Below are 21,602 nucleotides of genomic sequence, written 5' to 3'. Positions count from 1 at the left end.
CTCGCGCCCGTCCCGCCGCGGCGGGCCCGGCCCGGCCGCCCGCTCCCCTAGTTCCTCCCGCGGACTCAAGTTGCCACGAGCCGCTTTGCCCCTTCCTCTGGCGACGAAGGAGGCGGGGTGGGAGGCCGGGTGGGTGAAGCGGCCGCGGCACACCGGTGGTGGCGGAGGTACTACTTTGCGGATCCCGCCGAAGTCGCTCGGCGAGTTTATTTTCCCAGGCCCGGTTGTTTCTGTTTGTTATTTTACCGGGGGAGAAAACAATACAATCCGGACGGGACGCAGGCGGCGGCACGGACGCGGGCCGCGGCAGCGCTGCCCGCGGCCTGCCGGGGGAAGACGGGGTCTGCTCCGGCCCGCTCGGGCCGTGCCCGCCGCTCTCCGGACTGTGAGTCGGGAGGCTCGGGAACGAGCGGCCCATCTCCTCCCCTGCTCTCGCCCCGTGTCACCGGCGGCCGGAGCCGGGCTTCGCGCTCCCTGCCCGCCGCCGCCCTCTCAGCCCCGCGCCGCTCCCGCTCGGACGCCGCTTCCCTTGCGCGGCCGCCAGAGCCACGCGGGAGGCGTCGGGCTCCGTCCGCCTCCTCCTTCGCTCTGCCGGCCTGACCGAGGCAGCCGAGCGCAGGCCGCGCCAGGCGTACAAAATAAACGTTGGTATTGGTAGCCCATGAATCGACACTGCGGGTTCCTGCCGGCCCGGCCCGTGGGCCTGGCCACGGGGTCTGAGTTCCGCGGGGTTTAGTTTTGCTGGGAGAAGGGGTAAGGGCAGGCGGCAGCGGCCCGGGTGCTCCAGGGGCAGGGAAAGGGTCTGGCACCGCCGCTTTCCACAAGCAGACTCGGTGATACAGGCTCGGGCTTACGGCTGCGCTTTGCCGGGACCAAAGGGTTGGGTATTAATCGTCCACAGCATATCGGGTTGTACTGTCAGCACGGGAACAAAAAAATCAAGCGGAAAACAAAATGAAATACATCGCACAGCGGTCTTACTCGGAAAGGAGAAATGTAATGGACAGAGAGCGTGCTGATCGCGTTCAGACCAAAGCTGTGGCAAACGTCTGGCGCCGCATTAAGCTGCTTCACGTTTGTGCTGGAGGAAAAGATGCTCCGTAGAAACAATACGTGCAGCTCAACCCCAGCTAAAACAATTTATTCCAAGGAAATTCAGAAACTCAGGTTAGAGCGCAATGCAATGAATGTGGTTCTGTGCGGACGTGCGTTTTATATATGTGTTTGTGTATGTGTATGTACGAGGGAGGGAGGAAAAGCGAGTGTGAGAAAGAGAGAGTAAATAACGAGGACAAGTAAAATGGACCGGTAATAAACAATTGCAATTGGGGATGGCATGAACTCTGTGCATTGGATTAACCTCGAATGACCTTACCACAATTGTATTTATTTAACCAATTTCATAACAGGTTGCTACTGACACACACACACACACGTTAATGATCAACAACTACTCTTTTTCCATTGTTTGTTGTTTGGTTTTGGATTTTTTTTTTTTCAGAAATTCAGGGTTTTTGTTTACTTTTTTTTTTTTTAATCATGACAATTTATAATTACTTCGTTCATCAACACTGAAGTCAATGTATGGGATTTCTCTTGAAGAAGAGTGCAATGCAGAAGATACTGTATGACTCCACCATGGCAAGGGGTAAGAGGAAAGGTAAGCTTCCTGCATATTATTATGATTATGATGATCATTAACTAATATGTGTCATTATAGTGCACTAGGATCCCATTAGGGTGGCTGGGCCCAGTGCGTTTTCCTACTCGGTCTAGCATGTAATGATTCGGTGTAACCAGATTCTTGAGAAAGGACAGGTTACGTAAACATTTACTGATGTGGAGTAACTATACTATTTGTACTCTGATATGCAGGAAGGAAAGTGTTGATTAACACAGAAGAAAAAAAAGCGAAATTAGCTGATTGCATGCTCATAAGTGCAAGCTGTCATTGAACTGCTTTTAAAATAGACACAGCTGGGTGTTTGTGTTGAAAAATTTCTTGTGTTTTTGCTAATACTGAAATAAGCATGATTTTGTATACCAAACATTTTCAGATCATTAAAATTTGTAATCTGTGCTGGTTTTAAACACAAAGAAAAGAAACAGATTCATTTCGTTGTAAAATTTGCTGATATTATATTAACTCAATCAGGTCTGTACAAATGGTGTATTGTGCCTTATCAAATCTCTTTGATCCATTTAATACACAAAGTGCCAAACGTGTGTATTGTTTGTTAACATTGAACGTTTTATTCAAATCCCAGCTCTGTAGCGAACTGGAGGAGTTCTTGTTTAATGTAACACTGACATTGCCTGTTGAAATTTTAATGCCTTGAGGTGTTTCTTAGGTCAAAGCTGAGTTTACTTTGTGTTGTGATCAGGGATGAAAATGTAGCGGGGAAGAAAATAGAAGTTTTATCTTTTTTGCATTTCTGGGCAAAAGGCTAACATCGCAAGAAGCACACTTTAAAAACATTTGATGATGTAGATTTAACATTGGGTCATTTATCATGGGTGCGGAATAAAACTCTGTGCACAAACTTAGGATTTATATTTTTCTTTTAATGCCATGGATATACAGTTCTACCAAAAAAGGAAATGTTTTGTCCAATATGTAGTACATATCTTTCTAAGTCCATGAAGATTAATTCATTGTTTACAGGAGAGAAAAGGATTTGTAAGAGAAGCAACGTCAATTATAATTTCTGCTGGACTTTAACTTCCGAATATTTTTTTTTTTTTTTTTTTGTATTCTTTTGTGTTTTTCCCCCTCTCCTTCGGCAGAAAATGCACTGTTTATAAAACTAGAGATATTTGCTTTGGAAATGCGGGGGTCTTGCTCTAATGCCAGTTCCTTCCTGAGCTCTGCCCCGAACACGACTCCACTTTAGTGGTACCTTTGTGCGTCGGGGCAGTGCAGGTTTTTGACCGCTCAACTTTGGCCAAACCCGAATTCCCTTAAGGAAGTCCCTCATGGCAGCATTTTCTAACAGGGAAGATTTTGTGGAGTGTTTGGAACAGAAGCTTACGCGTAGAACAGAGGCACACAGCCCCCAGCCGTGTGAAATACTGGTGGATGTGCAGAGGGGAGCCGGCTCTCTGCAGAGTGTGAATGATGCCTCACCTGCACGCTCATCAACGCTGCGGATCCACCGAACCGAGCGGCGGGGATGGACTGAGAATATCCAGCTCCGGGGTCAGGATGGGGCTGAATAGCTGAGCTGAAACGTCCTGGCTGAAGTGCCATTCAACAGCGATCTCCGTGCAGCTCTTGGGTATAACTCGTAGGGATAGTGTTTCAACCACATACTTTTCTCCCACCGCCCTCCCCCCGCCCTTTTTATTTTTTTTCTTTTTCTTCTTTTTTTTTTTTAATATTTTTTTTTTTTAAATTAAAGGCCAAAGGAAGAAAAGACCCTCTCCAGTGTACACTTAATGCATATAGCGTACTTCCCTTGCACCATCCCCCGCCCCAGCTTCAGCCTTCAGTCCCCCTTCACACGGGTATAGTGGCTCTGTACTCTCGGGCTCTTTCAAGGCGGTTAAGCTGCTAAAATGTACTGACAGCTTAAGAAATGAATGAGGGTTTTTTTTTCAGCCCTGAAGAAAGGGTATTTAATAACCACGCTTCGATGGCATCATGCGTCCACAAAACGAGTCCGGACACTTTGGTTTAACGATCAGTAATATCACATTCGGGACAGTAAATGCCTCCATGTACGCTTATATAATTCTATTCCCCCTTGACTATAAGCTTGCCTTATTTATTCCAGGTTACCTGGGCAATTAAGGTAAGGACTTCTCAGCAGATACTGATACCCTGCTGCTAAGGCATGGCGAATGGGGACCGAGCAGTGCGCTAACAAAGAGAAAGAGGTAGTCAAACATTTTGAAGAGGGGTGAATGGGACTGAAGGTGGATGGATGGATGAATGGAGGCAAAGAGGGAGAGGAAGAGGCATTCAATGGTCCAGACTTCTCTCCGCATTTGTAGATTTAAGTTTAGGTGTCCGCCTCTAGCCAGCTTCCAGTTAATCCTCAACAGCTTCTAGTGATTAGAAGTTAGTCTATTTAGCATGCTATATCCTTCTTCCATGGGTTTTAGTTACAAGTTATACGATTAGGATTGCGAGAACAGTAGTGAACTAAACTTCCCAGTAAGAGGTCTTCACACCGGGGAAGTGTTACTTTGCTGCAGCAGCCCTGCCTCGTCAGTCATTAGGAAGCTGCAGGTTGTCAGAGGCTTCTCTTGCGCGCACACAAGCGCAGACACACACGCACACACACACAAAACCACAGCACTAAAACTAAATTAAGAAGCCGATGATTAAGACAAGCGTCTACGAGGCCTGTCATTTCAGCATCCTTCCATCATAACATTGTGGCACCGAGAAATTTGCTTGAAAACCCTGGAAAAAAAATGTCTATGGGAGAGCCTCGTGTTTGAGGCTGTTAATATCAAATATAGACTGGGAACTGCCTCGGATGCAAGACAGTATTCCGCCGAGGAAAGGAACACTGCAGAGACCTTGGTGCTATCCGCGCACTCCCGAAACTCTGGTAAGTATCTCTCCCTTCTATTGCAGCAGGTACGCACTGTGTAACTGGAACTGGACCGGGTTTGAAATCCGCAGCTATGTTCCTTTCGGGGAACTCCTCCTAAAGATAAATCTGTAATGAAAGGTCCTTACAGGATGACTAATGGTTATTGGCACTCGGTGAACCTTTAGGGAAAGAGCACATATTGTGCCGAAGACCTTGCAAGCACACTTTAAATACAAACCTTTTAAGTTTCACTCCCATGCATACACATCCCTGTTGTTTTCGGGCTCGCTGTGTTGTGTCTCCCCCCTTCCTCCCCCCCCCCTTATTTAAGCTCTCTAGTGTTCCCTCCCCCCACCCCATTCAGAACTAATTGCTCAGTTACTTAAATGTTTCAAAAAGAGCTAAATTTCTCCATCTGATGATCTTTTGAGAAGCTGCACTGTACCATAAGGACCCGCCAGCGGGGCACTGTATACCTTAGAGGAGCCTGCGCAACTAGGGGAGAGGTAGCGTTAAAACAATGACATTAATAAACTAAGTGCACCGGGTTCCCCTCCTGTTGAACTTTAGGGAGTTTCTTGGGCGGGCAGAGGTTGAACGGAGAACGTCGAAATGGGAAACAATGGCTGTAGGGGCCAGAAAGCTTTGCTGATGTCGTAAGCGTAAAACAAGACAGAATAGTGACAGAAAGAGATCCGAGTAAACATTGGAGTATACATTTCCCACGGCGACTACGCCGAGTGGAGAGGTCTGAATTAAATCGCCTTAATTAAAAGCTGAAGATTTTATTTATTTATTCCTGTAGCTGTAGAATGCCATCCACAGAAAGCCTGTCTAGGGAGTGTAGAGCATCCACTAGATTTATTGTGTTCAGTTGCCAGTGCCAGAATTTTTCAGAGCAGAATATTTTTATACTCACTGCCAACTTGAAGACCTGCGGGTTTTTAGATCCTACGTATCGCTATAATTTTATATGCCAGTGTGCAGAAAAGAGAGTTTGCACCTGCATAGGCAATTGCTATACCTGCGTTACGAAAGCTGTCCTTAATTCGCAAATCGAACAAAAATTTAAAATATCCTATAAGAATTATCCACAGAGTTATGCAGACGACGATAATAAAATGCGAGGGAGAAATTAACAAGTTAATAGCCTTGTTCTGTTCTCGAGGTTTAAATACATAATTTTATATTCTCTTGGGTTTACTGTTAAAACATTCTAGGCCGGTGATTTTGTCGGCGTTGTGATGTTGAAGCAAAGACGTGAAATAAAATACTAGGGGGAAAAAGAAAGACCTGGAGAGAAAAAAAAAACCAACAAAACAAACCCCAAGTAGTGCTTGAAGAAGACCTCTAGCTGCTCTTTGACTCCTAAGAAACTGTTGCTGGAATATTTTCACGGTGTTGTTCTAAAGCTCTTTAGCCTCCTATAAACGTAATGTTTGGCAAGTGACACATGGATCTGGTTTTGCAGTTTTTCGGCGACTCGAGAGAAAAGACGCCCTTTTCCCCCTCCTCCACCCGCCCCCCTCTCCCCGACTTCCACCCCCTCCCCAGCAGAAGGACAGATCGGTCTCTCTCTTTCTTCCAGCGCTGTTCCCACTCGGTCGCTCCGCCAAAGGCATCCGGGCGCGGGGGGGCGCCGGTGCCCGGGGGTGCCCATCCGCCCGTCCTACCTGGCCGTGCCGCGCCCGCTTGCCGCCGCTCCGTCCCGCCGCGGCCCTGGCCCCTCACCGCGCCTCCACCGCACCCCTCGGCTCGCCGGGGTCTCGGACTCGGCCGGGTCAGCTGCGGATCCGTATTTTAGGGCCCACAAAAGCGCATTATCCTCCCCCAGTCCACCTATCTTCCCCCGCCCCGGGGTCCCCTTGTAACCACAGCAAAATGCCCGGTGTAGAAAGAAAGGCTCAATCGATTGTACACCCCTCTAGGAGAAGTCGTTCGGCAGCCTCGGAGTAAGGATGATGGCTTTCCCCTTGTCGGGGCTCAGGCGTGAGGAGGTGCCGGAGCGAGGTGCCGCTTCTCGCTCGCGGCCGGACCCGCGCTTGGCGGGTGTCGGGATGATGGGGCTGGCGCTAGCGCCGGTGAGGCTGCTCGGAGAGCGGACCCTGCTCGCTCCTTGGTGTCCTGGCACGAGTAGGGCTCGCAGGATCTGCCTCTTTGTGTAGCTTGTTCTGAACACTTTTTATATCGGGCAGGGTGGTCTCCATGTTTTCTTTCTTTCATTCTTCCTTTCTTTAGCGGAGGGAGGGGGGAGTGATGGCAAGGGGCTTGTTGGATGATTATAACCGCTACCACTTAGAAATAAGTTTCTTGGGGAAGGGCTGATACCGTACCCTTGATATCAGTGGGTGTGTCCATGTATTATTTTAATATGATATGCCTTTTATATAGTGCTTGTTTTCCTCCTCCCTCTCTCCCCGGCCTCCCCCCTCCCCCCCGCTTTGTTTCTGGAATTTGTTTCGCTTTTAAAGCACCAGCACAAACAAACAAACACACAAAAATGACTGGCAACAAGTTAAATCCCATTTGTGTCCCTCCCACCGAGCACGGACCATGCCTCGCTAAAGCCTGGGGCTTGCAGTTTTGCCTCAGTAATAATTTGACCAAGAAAATGAAGTGGCTGCAGACAGACTCTCCCGGCATTGACAATGCGGAGAGGAAAAACGTAGAAAGATTTTTCCCGGGATGCATCCCCTTTTGTGTGTTTTCTCCTCTCCGTCTTTCAGATGGGGCACTAGCATAGACGCTCTCACACACTGAGCTTATGTTTCCTAGGAGTTTTTAGAAAGCAGTGTTTATTATAATCGAGCTATAAACGCCACCAAGTAATGAAATCATGCCGTAGCTACGGAAACTCCAACAAATAAGTAATTTCCATTTGTCTTCTAGCAGAATGTTGCAGAGGATGACATTACACTTTATTTTCACATTTATTTCAAAACACGAATGAAAGGGCAAAGGAGAGTCTCTCAAGCCGTTGTACACGTTGGAATTAATTAAACGATACTAGTAGTTATTTTATTATTGTTATTATTACTATTCTGTCTTCCATGGCGACTACAGGTTAATTTCTGTGGCTATAGTACAGAGGGAATCCGCAAAAGTAACAAGCGTGGTTCTCACTGAAGGTCGGTATCGTGTCCCGCTAAAGCTTCACTGAAAACATTTCACAGTGAGCCACCCGCGCATTCCTGCGCCTTCCGTTAGTTTCTCCTTACACAATAATGGAGAAAACATTCTTGTTTGACTGTTCTTAAAAAATATCTTTTTACGCAACCGCACAGTTTGCAAACGATAGTTCAACTTTATCTGTTGTGGTGGGCACGTGTTTTGTCATATGAAATTAACTTGTGAAAGTCTTTGTATCATTTTTTGATTTGTGTTTGTCGACAACGCAGATCATACCTCTCCGCGTTGATGGTTGATACAATTGCTAAATTAAAGGCATGCTTTCCGCTTTGGAAAACAACAACAAAACTCCAGCCCTCTGAGAGCTCATTCTCAGAGAAACAACCCGAGGAGCAGTAGAATAACTCACCGCAGTATTTTGTATGCTTTTACGGTCTCTCCATATACTTCTGCACCATTCTGCATCTCTGTTGTCTGTTCCTAAAGATAGCCAAGTCACTCCTGGGCTTCTCACCTCTAATCTCCTACCTAAAAGAACATACGGACAGTGTATAGTGGCTCTAAATTCTTGGAAGAACGTAATTGGAGTGTGTTTTCCCCGTGTCCTTATTCTTCCGTGCTAAATACTAGCACCTGAACTGCTTGTCTTGATGTGTTTCTGTGTTTGAGCTCCAAGAAACTCCTCAAATCATTGCAATAAAGTAATCAATCCTTCCTATGCACACTGAAGATTTTTTCCTTATTGCTTGTTCTGCTTCTCATTTCCAAGGACAGCGTGTTGAGGCAACGGTCTGGCTTAGGCACTTCTCTGGACTTTCAGATTTTTAATCTAAAGCTTTCAGTATGTTGGGACTGAAATCATGATTTTCCACATTTCAAAAGGGACGAGGCTCTATTTATAAATGTTACAGAAGGTTTCGTTACTTCAGGATCAACAAAACAGGAATAGAACTGCAATTTTCAAGAAAATAGGATTTCAAAATATAGAAATAAAAAAGTAGTGGAAATGATGTATAATTCAATCAAATTACAGAAAATTGCTTTAAAATTCAGAACAGTAGCGATCCATTATGTCTCTGTTTTATTAGTGACAAGTACAATTACTCTAAAATAAAGAACAGTGGTGAATATATAATTGGCTGTAATCATGTTAGTGTTTGAATAAAAATGACGGGGACATTTAACACTTTGACAACAAAATGTTCAGAAACAACTTATTTATTCAAACAGTTTTTATTTGCATCCACGTGAAGGAGAAACACACTTTTGCTTACGATAAATCCAGGGGTTTTCACTTTCAATAAAAATATAACTAAAAAGATATTAATTATTTTATTATCCAAAGCTTAATAAAGTCTCCTGAGTATGACTGTACTATTATTGATTACTCCGTACCCAAAGGACGCCATCTACAGGAAGAGGTCTCTAGGCTTAACACCATTCTAATCAATGTTGATTAAAAAAAAAATAAATCCGAGTTAATATTACTCTATAAAACCGGCTCCGATTTTACCCACAACACCGATCACAATATTTGCTTTGTAATTGCTTCTTGTGATTCGATTCGTTATAATTTGACACGATCTAGGAATCTGTTATAGGAGGCCTTTTCTTTGAGATACGGCATTTAAAATAATTCATTGAACTCTCCGAAGCAGCAGTTTTTTTCCTTCTAAAGCTACTTTTTTTTTTTTTTTTCCTCCTCTCAGGATTGACTTGATCGTCTCTGAAAATGCAGAACAACCCATGAGATCCCTCCTTTCCACCAACCGTGTGGAGGATGCTTGCAGAACAGCCCTGAAAACAAAACAACTTAATTGAAGGCAGTTCAATTTCAGTGCAACAATTGTGTTATGGAACACCTAACATTTCTTTATCTGTAACTAACTTATTTAATTTTGGATAGTTCAATAAATGTTAGCTATGCCAAGCATACTCCTATCCTCTCTTACAATACATCCTTTACCCCATGTCTTGGTACTTAAAGGTGCCATTTAGCTGTAGCCCAGCAAGGGCTCAGAAATCTATCGAAGTAAGAAGAGTGCCCTTTACTATTTTGACCATACAAACACAAATCCATGGCAATGGCATATGCCCGTGACGCGACTCCAGCAGCCCAGTACAAACTACAGGCTACAGAAAATACGAAGAGAGCTAGAAGAAACTTCCAGGACTCCTCTGCCAGGCGGCTTTAAAAAATTATTATTTTCGGGTTTAGCCCCGAACGAATTATTCTTTTCTTTTTTTTTTCCTCTTAATTTTTTATTTACTTCCCCTCCCCACAAGTCTCCAGATTTCTGCTCCTGGTGTGTATGTGCGTGTTCACAGCGGGCTGGACCCCACAGGATGGGAGCGCGTCCCTCCTGCCTTGAGGAGAGCTCTGTCCGACCGCGCCATCACTGCCGGCTCCCAGGGTCCCTCGTGCCCAGGCGGGTTTCGCCAGCACTTATAAAATAAAGTAGCTCTGGTTTCTTTCTACTTCAGGCCAGTGATGTGAATGGGCTTTGAAAAATTCGGGAGGGCGGTAGGGGGGTGGTGTATAAACTATACAGCGAAGAGTCAAAAGGCAGAGGTGCGTTGGCACAAAGGCTGAGGAAAATGACCCACGGTGCAACCTCGATTTTACGTGTTATTTTGTAAACCGGGGATAAAAGCCTAGAAACTATTGTTATTTGTACTTCCACTGGAATCAGGCTCAAAGTTTATACCGAAGGTTCCCTTCTATCTTTTCACTTCTGGGCATTGACCGTGAACGTTCCAAATCTAGAGACTGTGTCGTATAGCTGTTTTCAGACTCGAGGAAAGCTCAGGAGAGGAGGTTTCCTTCCCTGGGGCAAGCTGCTCCCGCAGGCGCCGCCGGGGCTCGGTGGGTCCCTCCCCCGCCGGGAGCCGAGGCGGGGGCGCCCCTCTGAACCGGGAGGTCTGTCATTTCTCGGGTGCCTCGTACCAAATCGCAGATGTCAGCCTTTCCCTACGTGTTCGGGCTGCTAATGCGGGCACTTGCACACAACAGAAATGCTCGGCTTGGGAGCTTTTCCCAGGGCCAGCCGCAGACTTCGTGCTTCGCATGTGCCTCTGGGGCACCGAATCTCCACCGGAGCGGGGACCCCGGTGTTCGCAGTGGCCTTTACCGATGGGACCGTATCCCCGGGGGAGCCGAGCTCCCGCAGCCCTTTGGCCCCTGCAAGCCGGCCGAAACACAAACTCCGTACATCTGCACGGGAACGCGCTACCGAGGTTCCGGCTCGAACCTCCTGCGTGTCTTTCGCAGTGACCCTTTTATCCTTGAAACTCACACCGTAAAGCCCCTCACCCAGCAGACCACCGTATCGCCAACTGAGGCAGCCGCGGCCAGGGCCGCAGAAAGCCTTGCCGTCCCTGGCACTCCGAGGTTTCCCCCCGGGACCCGGTCCCCGCGGGGAAGGCGAGGGCCGTGTGCGGTGCGGCCGGGCAGGCCCGTGCGGAGCGGAGCGGAGCGGAGCGGTGCCCGCTGGCCGGAGCGGCGGCGGCCGCGCTCGGAGGCTGCGGCGGGGAGGGAGCGAGATCCGAACGGCGCCGGCGACATCTAGTGGCCACGGGCCGCCAGAACCCGGCGCTGGGGACAGCCAGAGCTGGGGGACAGGCAGATCCAGGGGACAGGCAGAGCCGGGGACAGCCAGAACCGGGGACAGCCAGAGCCGGGGACAGTGGCCCTGCCCCCGCACCCCCGGCCCGTCCGCACCAGCCGCACCGTCAGGCGTCAGCCACCGCTTTGCTCCCCCTCAAAAGCCCTCAAGTTCTCGGTGCAGTGCTGGTACCAGTTCAAAATGGGTCAGTTTTACAGTTACGTACACGGGACACCGAGAAAAGAATTATAAGCAATTTCGTCTCCCTCCTTTCGCCTCCAAAGGACCTCCATGAAAAAAAAGCAGACGCGCAGGAGTGGCAGTTCCTGCCACCCTCACCCAGAGAGATGTCCCCGATGGTAGGCATTGTCCCTGTGCGCACTGCTGGGGCACCTCCCAGACCTGTGAAGAAGAAGAGGGGAGAGAAAAAAAACAAAAAAAGCAATGTTGCGGAGACACCGCTGGCGAAAGGAGCCTTCACTATTTAAATCCTAGTGTCAGCTCTCATTAACAGCTCAAGTCATCTTTTCCCCGGGGCAGACCTTGTCTGGTCTATCGACTTAATGGAAAACAAAACACATGTTTGTATTCTATTATTGCAGTCTCGTTCCTTGCCGTAATGGGAGCAGGGACAGGCTTCTCCCGCTTCGCGACAAGCTTCCCGAAGCGACAAAGCTTTCCGCTCGTTCCTCCCTCCTGCTCTTCCAGAAAAAGACAAGGATTCCGACCTCCGTCTCCTGCCCTTCCTCATGAATAGGGACTGCAATGGCAGCCACAAGAAAAGGCTTTCGCTGAAGCCGCTGTGGCTAAAAAGAGCTCAAGAAAAATAGTTACTGGCATGTTCAGTAAAACTTAGCAAAGCACAATAGTCTCTGCGGGAAACTTTGGGGGTCATTTGTACATCAGGTGAAGTTCTGAGCTCGGATCCAGGTGCCAGCACCACAGCATCTCCCGGGGAGGCCGGCCGTGAGGAGACGGGCACACTAGGCAATAACAAGTGACAGACTGAAAGAGTTTTGAGACAACCCAAAACAAATAAACAAGCTGTCCCAATTCTTCCACTGGGAAGATGGCTTTGATAAGGAAGCAGGGAAAGTTTTGAAGAGCTGCAGACATTTTTGCAAATTTATTTTAACTGGTCTAAATAGTTGAAGTAAATTGGGTGGTTGTTTTTGTTGTTTTGTTGTTGTTTTTGTTGTTTTGGTTGTCGTGGTTTTTTTTTGCTTTTTTTTTTTTTTTTCTCCTGAGACTGCGCCACGGGGATGGTGAGAGTAAGAGCTTGATAAAAGACAGGAATACATTTCTCACCCAGAGAATGCAGAAGAGGTCTGTAGAAGTGACGACCTGACTTGCATAAGGGAGAGAATTCTGGTGCAAGGAAAAGAAATTATTAATTTCATTCCATCCTGAGCGCTTTCGTTGAGGTACAGGTCTGTGAGCAGTGCCAAGCACAGGGCACTTGAGCCTGGCATGAGTAACCGATCGAAATTAGCTGTCCTAATGTTCACCTATTCCCTCTAAGAGCCATTTCCAGCCGATCTCCCCCCTACCCTCAGCCCCAGTTGGGGTCGCATAGGAAGGGTGCGAATGTGACTTTGCCCAGAGGCAGCACCGGTCCCGGGGCGCTCCTTGGGCGGCTGCGGGGTCCCAGCGGAGGGAGCCGGTTTCTGGGCCTGGGTCCCTCTCCCGCCTGGGGTGATCCTGGCATCTCGGCATAGAGAGTAGGGCCCCCAACTCTGGCGCTTTTGAAGCGTCGTTTGCTCTCAAGTGCTTGGCTGTAAATAAACGCCATGGCAGTGACAACACAGCCGTCCTGCAGTCAGAGCGGAGTCTGCCTCTGCACCTTTCCTGTGCAACACACGCCGTCAGCGTTTTAATTCCAGCTCCAAAGGGAACCTGCAATTATAAGCCCCCCTCGTCCCCTCCCGCTCACATTCTCTTGTCTGAAACATTCACTGAGGAAGGTTATTTGGATTGAGAGTAAAATCAAACAGGGAGGGGAGGAAGAAAAAAAAAAAACCAACATAAACCCAACAACCCAGCAAACCCTTCCATTTGCTATTTACAAACCTCATTGTCATGCTTCACTCAAGCTGTCTGCCTAGCTTAGGGAAATAAATGTGACTGAACCAGAGACAAAGCCGATGCAGCTGTATTTGAATTTCTCAAACACTGTCAAACGTGCTCTTGTCTCATAATTCTCGGGGTTGTTGTTATTATTATGAACATCATACCTAATGTGAACATAGTGGGAAGAGAGCTGCTTGGCAGTGGAGAGATGTGGTTCCGATTGGGAATGCACAGAAATTTCTTTAGCAAAAAAAGATAAGGGCTAGTTTTCCCTCCCGCTTGGAAGCCTAGGCAGATAAATTAAGGAAAATTTGAGACCTATAATTTCCCTCCTTTTTTTCCCCTTCTCTCTCTCTCTCTTTTTTTATTCCCTTGTGTTTTCCCGATTCCCGCAGAGGCAGTTAGGTTGCACTCCCTAATTTCCCAGGTGATAACCCACTTCGGCAGCCCCGCACTACAGCGGCGGTGGGAAGGAGAACGAGAGGACAAGGTGTCCGCTGGGAACCCCTCGGAGCCCTCATGTCAGCTTCCCTTTCCGGGGGCTCTCAGGAGCCCACCAGTGTGCTTGGTGTTAGCAGGGCTATCACGAAGCGGATCCTTGCCCTCGACTCCTTTGGAGGAGGCTAAAACACTCCGAGGCCGCCACAGGAGGTCTCTAAGGGATACCTGGGAGCATTCCCATGCGTCTCGCCTTGGATGTCCTGCATCCGACGGCAGTGAGCAAACCCTGCCGGCCCCTTTCCCAGGCCCCGCCGCCCCGGCAGGCCGGCCGGAGCGGGGCTGCGGAGCTATCGGGAATCCTGCCTGCCCCGGCAGTGGCCTCGGCGAGCAGCCTCCGAAGCAATGCCCCTCCACGTGTCGGGAGCGGAGGCAGCGCCGGCCCAGGCCAGGACGGAGCCCCGGCCCCTCTGCTGCAGCCCCGGCCCAGCCTTCGCGTCCCCCTCCTGCGGCACCCAGCGCCCGCCACGCCGAGCGGCGCCTGACCCCCGGGCTTTGGGGGACAGACCTCTCGACCCCAGGCGTAAACTCTGTCCTCTCCATCCATCTCCAGCATCTCCCCGGCCCCTTTTTTATTTATTTTTTTTTTTTACCAGCTTCTTCGTTGCCACACTCCTCAGACGGCCCTTCCGAGCTTTCTTGCGGGGAAGAAGTCTCGTGTCACCTGTTCCCGGCAGGACCACCGCCTCCGAGCCGGGCCGCACTCTCCCCCTCTCTCCCCAACTCCTTCGCTCCGTGCCCTCCGCGGTTTTCGTTGCACGGTGTCCTTCAGTGAGTGGAAGCAGAGAAATGAAAAGTACTGTGATCAATTATTGGTTTTAGACCATATTTATGGACGTGTAGAAGTAATAACAGTTATTTACTTTGTCGAAACGTTTATTTCGCGCTTGGTATATTTCCTTACAATCGGAGAACCGTCGTGGGAAAAATAAGCACAAATAAACTAATGCACGAAAAGTACGGTCTTAGCTAAAGGTGATCCTTCTCCTGTCTAATTTTCCCGGGTGCGTTTCTTCCTCCTGACATTAATTCAAACCAGAGAAAGGGCTAAATAGATTAATCTCTAGCCCTCAAGTCAAGCAAGAAGCAAAATAATAATTTACTTGTCTGCCCCTTCATAAAAGAATACTTTTCCCCCCTTTTCTTCAAATCATGGATGAAGAACAATCAAAACCCAAAGCAGTCAGGAGGGCAGGAGCCCTTTTGGGTCTCGAGGGTGTGGTCGGGGTACCCCTGCTCTCTCCCGGCTCCTGCGGACTTTCGTGTTCTTTCTCCCTGCCCGATTTGTCGGAGACCTCCTTCCCCTCTGGGAGCAGGACCGATTTAACACCTCCCGACCAGGCTTTGTCCCTTTTGAAGCTTGATAGATTCTCTAATTTGTTAGTAGCACTTCTACTGCCCCAGAGCAAGGAGGGGAATAATGCCAGAGGCAGGGAAATAGACACCACTATGTGATTTCAGTCTTAGAAATAGCGCTTTCACATGCACGTGTTTCGTACATCGCTTACATCAGGGTGACCTCAGCGAGGAGAATAGGGAAGGGCTGGGGAGGGAAGAATTAAAAAAAAAAGGTGCGGTTTTACTGTATACGCCAAGGATTTAAAATAGAATAGTGCTTTATTCCAAGGTAACACTTCCCTGTTGTCCTCTTGGTCTTTGAATTGCTTCAATTCTCATATTCCACCTGTTTATTTTACCACCAGCGACTGTGTGTGACAGGCTGGGAGACACGCATAGCTACTGGCAAACAAAAAATGGTCCTGGTTGCCCGCAAACCAGGTTGTGTGACATCTCAGTTTGCTCCTCTCACACAGGGCAGCCGCTGCCTCCTTCCCCAGAACCCGGCCACGGCTCCTGCTGCTCTGCTCCGCATCGCGAGCAGGACTGGGAGCTCTCTGACCAGCAACCCCCGCTTATGAAACCATCCCGTTCTCCACCCATTGCCACCCTTTCCATTTGCTCCACCGCTCAAACTGACAACTTTTATGCACCATGGCACCTTGCTGTGGGATCTGCCAGGGCAAGAGGCAGAAATTCTGGAGAGGGCAGGGCACCTCACCAATACTTACAGGTGTCAATTTGGAAATGTGTTTTTTGTTTCAGCCTCTGTGACATGTGCAGTCTCCAGTCTGTTGCCTCCTTTGGTGACAGCAACATGCTGCCCTTTTCCCTAGATACCAAGTCTTTGTGCAGTGCCCATAAACAATATATCAGGCAGTATCAGCTGGAATCAGAGCCTTCAAGATCTTCCAGTTCTGTTGTTGGGGCTGTCCCTAGATAAGCCAGCACTGAGAGATACTCACTGCTGCTCTTCAGGACCATTGCCTTGTGCCCTGGTCCAGAAGCACAGGGAATGGGGACAAAGATGAAACTCAGCACTCAGCTGGACCACTGTCCCAGCTCTGCAGATCCCTTCATGCACCACAGCCCTCCCTTCTGCAGAACAGTCTGATCAGGACTCCAGCATCTGACATTCCCAAGAAAACCTATAGGGCTGATGTTGCACAGAATGCTTGGTTTCTGACCCTGCTTTCAGTCCACATTTTCAAGCCCCTGCTCTGCCAGCAGCTCCAGCTGAGAGTTCCTCTGTTTTTCTCAGGTATCTTTATGTCCCTTATGATAGAAGGGACAGAACAAAAGAGGAAGACATTTGGTGTTTAGGCCCACAGTTCTGGCACTGCTTTGGTGCAGTGTTACTGCTTGAAGAGCTCTACCTCCAAGCACAGTACACTTCCCACTTAGATAAGGCTCTTCCAGTTTGTGAGCCAGTTAGCTCTCCTGGTAGCTGTCTGAGATTATAGCCCTGTCTTTCAGATGAAGTAGGGCAGGTAAGTTAAAACTTTATAACCACAAATTACTAAAATTTTTTTCCTCAAGTGAACTGTATTTTAGTTGATTTACACAGACCACATTGGATAATAAAATAACATCTGTAACCTACCAGGAAGTTTTCAACATATAAAAAATTGGAGATCTTATTTAATCTCTGGGAAAAATAATTGTTTGCCCTTGACATATGCTTTGCATCCTTGAAGTATATCTTTTGAGACATAATGTAAATTTTAAAATCTCATATATGCACCTTTACAATAGTAATGGCTTTCCACAAGCTCTGTGGGAGGTGACATTTCAGCAAGATACTTCCCCTTGACTTTGTTTATTCCAGCAGTTTAAATTCTACCTCTGGTGATAGCTGTTAACTTGGCAATGTGAAAAGTGCTACATGATGTGTACTGTGCTCAGTCAGCTCATCAGAAGCTTACCAATTAGGACTGTGGAGCCCATTCTTCTTGCCACAGCATGCCACCCACCATGCATAACCGGGACAGCTGATCTTCACATGTGCATAAAATCTGAAAGTATGCACACATTTACTCAGAAGCCATGCAAAGCAGGCACAATAAGTCTGCTGCTTCTTAGAAGCCTTTTTATTTCCTGCAATAGCTCATGCACAAGCAGTTGTTGATATTTTCTTGCTCCCTGACTGCCTTGGAAATGTCAAAAAGGGGAGCTTTTGAATGCCACCCTGCAAGAGGACAAGCTTTGTACATGTCAGGCATTCAGGATACCTGTATTGGGACCACACCCTGAGGACAGCTGTCAAATAGGAAGTTGCAGCTATCAGGATTATTCATCTCACCCAGGGCTTGGTCTCCACCCACATCTTTAAGGAGCTTGAGAAAGGAGACAGTGGGAAGCAAGACTGTGGACTCAATTAAACAATTGAAATATGCTGGAATGGCCCACAAATTGGGCATTTAAGCATTATGAAATGAAGAACTTTGTTAACAAAAGCTGTTGTAAGCTTGTTTCTGCAGTATGAAATCTGATCTTTGTTTAAGGTCTCTTAATGACATCAGTGAGGCAAGATTTAATTCTAGACAGATGCTATTTGTCAAGCATATAGGGAGTGTTTAAACTTCAAAAATAATGCTACCTTTGAGCATTCATTTTTGTTTGGAATATCCAACTGAACATACAAAGTCCAGATTGGGCTTTTTTGTTAAATTGTGATTTGCACTTATCCAAAGATATTATTTTCTTTATTTTGAAGCAACTATTTTCAAAGACATTTAGTGCCAGACTCTGTCACCTTTGACTGTAGTTTCTTTTGCATCAGCTAAAATAGAAGTAACTCTGTTCAAGTAAGCAGAGTAACACTACTGAAAAAACAGAATAAATAATCAGAGAATCAAGCCCTTTGAATAGCAAATGACTCCATAAATAGTCCCATTGATTTCAGCAGTATTTTATGGCATAAGTAGCTACATTAGTGGATGCAGCACACAAGACCCTTTGGGCTTGGGCAGAGAAAAAGATTCCCCAAATTATAACTATTTAAAAAAAATATTCCATAGCACATCAGCCACTTGACATGTTACTAGCTTATTGTATGACTTACCAAAGACAGAATCGAGTGAGTTGATGATAAGGATGATTCCTCTGTTAGCTGCTGTGACGTGAAAGCTGTGTCCCTTATTTACAGAAAAGAGAAAGCAAATAAATACACACCAGGGAAATGCTTGCCATTACCCTCAAAGAAATGCTTCTTTAAGTCAGAAAGAACATTTTAGTAAATGGAGTTGCCCCTTTCTGGGTACAGTTTATGAACAGTATCAAAATATGAGAATGACATGACATGGTCTCCCCTGGCTCTATTGCTTTGGATGATGGCAAAATTATTTTGCTTGCTTTTCCTTGAAATATGATAAAAAAATAAGTGAAGTCCAAACATGCTGTCTTAATTATGTTTCTTTGGCTAAACACATTTCTTAAACACAGAGAGGTGTTCTCTGGAAATGTTTTGCAGTATCTTTAAGTCTGAATATGAGAACTGTGTCTGGATCCAGAGAGCAGTGAAACACCCACCCAGCTTAAAGTCTTCAGGAGCCAACAAAACTGTTCCTGGGATCTGACTGCTGTGCTGTGGACCCATATCTGAAAGTGACTTTGGGTGGTTTAACTCCACTTAGAGAGTTGGAACAGGATGCACAGGAGCAGGGGGAGAAGCCACAATGATTGGGGAATATAACTGCCTGACTAGAAATGGCATCAGATCCCCCATACCCTCCTGCCAGTACTGAACTTGGAGTCATCATTCTCGGGAAAGCAGGTGATGTATTTCAAGTATTCAATAAAGAACTCTGCACCCACGTACACGGTACTGCTGAAAACTTTTGTAATTACAGTAATTTTAATGAAACCGCATCAGCTTTGCCCTTGCCTTCCTCTCATTGCTTTTCTTTGTACTCTCTTCTTGTCATATCACAGAGTAACTGTAAAAAATGTTTTGTCCAAATACAAACTCCCTGTTCTGAGTGCCACTCTGATAACAGCAGGAACAGTATTTCAAATAAGATGCTGGGCATTTGCCTCTATGAATAGCTTCTTCTTTGCACATGCTAGATTGTGAAAAGCAGATATATATCTTTTGAGTGCACATTTTTCATTAAGAACCTCTAAAGCACAAAAGGAAGGGGTCACAAAAGGTGAAAAAAAAGATATCTTTGGCTTTATCACAAACAGTTCTCTGCTGTGTTTCCTCAGTTATGACCAAGCTGTGGCTATTTTCTATTGAACGTGGAGCATTCTTATTCCTGGAAAATTTTTAAGGGAAGTACTTTGAATAAGATTCTGCAGTGCTGATTTTTCAATGCTATCTCACAGTAGTCTTCCATTTCTTCTCTTTCCATACAACTGTGAAGTGACACAAAATGGATAAAAATTTTCCTCTCTGTCAGGTAAGGACAAGGCTGTGTACCACCCCATATCTGTGCTGCCCATGCTGTTATCCCATGGCTGAAGGGTAGGAGGCCTGCCTATATCCCCAGCTTTGGGGAAAAGACCTTGTTTGGTGCTGACAGTGCACCTTGCAAATGCAGCTGGAGGAGATTAGATGGAGGCTGTCCCCTACAGCTGATGTCTGTAACCTTTTGGGTTAGGAATACTGTTTTGGTGATATGGGCTCTGAGTGAATTATTGATACCCTTGAAACAGAGAGGACAAAGAGAAGCTAATGAGACATTTGTGAAGCCATACAGCAGTGAAAGATTCCTAAAAATGGATTTCTCACCACCTCACCACAAGCTGGAGGGATATTTGGTGCTGAATGCAATTCTGATCCCTAGTCTCATAAAAACTCAACTTCCTGCTTTTTATAAAGTGGCACTCTAATCTTAAAAGAAAATTTCTAAGTTACTAATAAAAAGTCTACCCAAACTCTCAGAAAACATAAATGAAAATTCAGATTAGACTGTTTTCTAAAAATCACTTGTTTCTAAGCAATCTCTTCATATTTAGAGGGGGAGAGGGAAAATATTCAGGTTTTTTTGTATGATTTTTCCCCATACTTATCCTGAATAATAAAAAAATCTGAAAAGGATCTCTTGAAATATTTCCTTTACTGAATGATTGTGTTATGTCATACTCCATTTAAAAAAAGTCAATGTCTAGTATGATTTAGTGAGGGATTTTAAGGGGTCTTGTCCCTAAATTTTTTTCATCTTTATTTTCTGGACTGAAACAATCTTTCCCTTTCCCTTTCCCTTTCCCTTTCCCTTTCCCTTTCCCTTTCCCTTTCCCTTTCCCCCTCCGTCTCTCTCTCCCTCTTCTTCTCGCTCTTCTTCTTTCCCTTCTTTTCTTTCTTTTTTTTCCCCCCTCTTCATTCTCTTTTCCTCTTTCTTTCAAACCTGTTGACAAAACGACCAGCCAAACAAATTTTAATTTTTTTAGTTCTGCTCTGAGATAAATTTACTAGGCAAGACAGTACCATTCAGAAGCCCAGCAGCCCAGTGCTCTCTAGTGACTCACAAACCTACCTCTGCAATATCAGTGCAACTTGATCTCACTGCATCGGTAACAGAGTGTCCGGTTTCACCAGCTTGACAGTGGTGGCATGAGAAGGAGTGAAAATTGACAGCAAGTTGACAGATACTACTGGGGCTACTCCTCTGGGCTCCATCACACAGTCATTTTATCCTTATGCCACTAAAAAAACCCCCTAGAAAACAAACAAGTATGCCACCAGAGCAGCTGTAATAGGGAACTGATTTAACAGTAGTGGGTGTTTTCAGGTGTTATGAATGAGGTCTTCCTTTTTATCCCTCAGGATTATCCTTATTTATGGATGGAGACAAAAAACAAGATGGGTGAAAACAAAATCAGATGGAAAGAGGAAAATATTTGTTTCCTTCACATGTTTGCATTGTGCTGAGTGCAGCAGGGTGTTGAGATGGACTCCTCAGATGCTATCACTGTAACTGCAATATCATGTAGCTCTATGTCTCACCAGGCTCCTCTGCCAAATTCTATAATGTGATCACTTAGTTGGCTGTGTACAATCTTCACAATCTAAAAGGAAAATGCATTGTCTTTTAGATACTGAGATTATTTTCTGTTCCTGTTGGTGTTCAAAATTCATTGTAATGAGGAGTCATTTTATTGTTGTGGTTCCTTGGTTGTGTTTTGGTTTCTGCTGTCTCAGTGGAAACAAGGAAACAAATGATTCTGAGAACAGCAGAGCTAATGAAGTCATCTTTCGAGGATTTGTATTTGACAACCTTATATCCCTTCCTTTGTCCCACCACAGCAGCTTTGACCATTTATACTGAGGCTTACACCCAGCTCCATTAGACTTCCCCCTTTGCAGTCTGCTCAGCTGCCTTTCAAGTCTGCAGATATCAGCTGTGCAGAGGACATTATACACTCTCAGTAGCTCAGAGCTACTTTTGCACTGACATGCTGGCAGAATACT

The 21,602-nt window shown here is 46.4% G+C and overlaps 1 long non-coding RNA gene across 4 annotated transcripts; it reads left to right on the top strand.

Annotated features, from left to right (window-relative positions):
* The first annotated feature begins 6 nt into the window (after positions 1-6).
* Positions 7-9,611, top strand: LOC107205369. Of its 4 annotated transcripts, none has more exons than XR_004497981.1 (4): positions 7-1,167; positions 1,578-1,660; positions 2,788-4,562; positions 9,386-9,611. It is a non-coding gene; the product is annotated as an uncharacterized LOC107205369 (long non-coding RNA). The 4 variants fall into 4 exon arrangements; XR_004497980.1 differs by having other exon boundaries at positions 1,502-1,660; XR_004497979.1 differs by having other exon boundaries at positions 7-1,660; positions 2,997-4,562.
* The last annotated feature ends 11,991 nt before the right edge of the window (positions 9,612-21,602 follow it).

Source organism: Parus major, chromosome 5 (assembly GCF_001522545.3).
Source record: "Parus major isolate Abel chromosome 5, Parus_major1.1, whole genome shotgun sequence".
Taxonomy (NCBI): Eukaryota; Metazoa; Chordata; class Aves; order Passeriformes; family Paridae; genus Parus; species Parus major.
Note: the sequence above shows the minus strand (reverse complement) of the source record. Positions and strands in the feature narration are given on the sequence as shown.